A 1,660-nucleotide genomic window follows, 5' to 3' on the forward strand; every position below is an offset into this window, starting at 1 on the left:
GTATGAGAATCAGTGTCTTTAGTTGGTGACTAATTTCTTTGCTCAGGTCATTGCTTGCTTCAAATCTGACTTCCCCCACGTGAAAAGTTTGTTTTCCACATAGATAATTGATAGTTTACATTACTGTTTAGTCGCTTTCATTGTTTATGCTTAGCAAAAGGGTACTACAGCGCTTAAAATACTTGTGTATAGTTGATCCTCAAATGCAAGAGAGAATGTCATGCTTTTTCCCATTCATCTCTGTGGCAAGCAGAGTCTGTTGTGCCACAGAAGAGACTTACAAAATTTTGGGTGGGATGCAGTTTTGCTCTCCATTATACTTTTATTAGTCTGAATTTTGAAAGTCGCAGTGTAAAATAAAAATTCAAAATGTAAAGCTTTCACTGCTCTAAGCCTTGCCTTTTTATTTAAAATATTCTGTCCTTCAATATGATAGATTAAGGTCTCTGCCCTGAAAGGGCAGTTGTATTCCATCATGTAGGACTGATTCTCCAAGAATTTGTAACGAATACTCATGCATCATGATTATTGGGTAACTTACATGAATTTATTATTCATCAAAACAAATCATACACCACCTCTTACATGACCCTCATTAGGTAAAGCATCCTCCCTTTTAGAGAGCAATTTATCTCCTTTCCACACCCAAGTTGCCATCAGGGCAGTTTACTGTTGAGGATTGTTACTTTTATATAAAATCCTATTGAAGCTTAACAAAACTAGTCATTTTACAAGCCTTCAATTAAAATTAAAAAAATAGATATCCCTGAGATGAGAGAGAGAGACAAAAAAATTGTAATAGCTGCCCTTAATTGTTGGTATAAGGAAAGCAAAAATCTCAATTGTACAAAATAGTCAGACTGTTACCACATAAATAACCAAAATATAATACAATGGAAGAGTGATCTGGCTTTTGTAAACTTGAAATTTTCACCTTCTTTGCTAAGAATATTTCACTTTAGAGGGTGGAGGAACCTAATAACTACATATTTACATAACTCAAAATCATGTAAGCATCTGCACTTCACTAACAGCATCATAAATGTTGATCGGGCCAGGGAGATGGCTCCATAGAATAAGCACTTCCCTGGCAAGCACAAGGGCCCAACTTCAATCCCCGGTTCCACCAAAAAAATAAATAAATAAACAAAAATAGATGTCGGTCAATTTCATAATGAAGTAAATGGGACATGGCACATTTTTCTACAGATTAACAGAGTTTATATAAATTTAATGAGATTAAATATCATGTGTTTTTGAAAGTTGTGTCTTTGATTTTAAGTTCTATTTTTATTTTCTTACATTTCACAGATTTAGAAAGATATATTCGAGTTTGGCAAACAGGTGGGTAAATTGTATTTTGAGTAGTCATAGGGAATTAAACAGAAATTGAGTAGATATCTAACAACTGTTAACCTTAACCTAGCTATATCTTATTATTTAAATATAAGTTAGGATATACTACAGTATCTATCAAAAATTTAAAATGAAACTATACGTAAGGGCCAGTCAAATAGCTCAGTGGATTAAAGGGCCTGCAAGCAGGCTCAGGGGCCAGGGCTTTAATCCCCAGGCCTGCCATACTGGCTCGGTCTCCTAGGGCATGCTGAGAAGGCAATTGAGTCTGGGTGCAATGGCATGTTCCTGTAATCCCAGCTCA

This window comes from Octodon degus, unplaced genomic scaffold (assembly GCF_000260255.1).
Source record: "Octodon degus isolate 3935 unplaced genomic scaffold, OctDeg1.0 scaffold00085, whole genome shotgun sequence".
NCBI lineage: Eukaryota > Metazoa > Chordata > Mammalia > Rodentia > Octodontidae > Octodon > Octodon degus.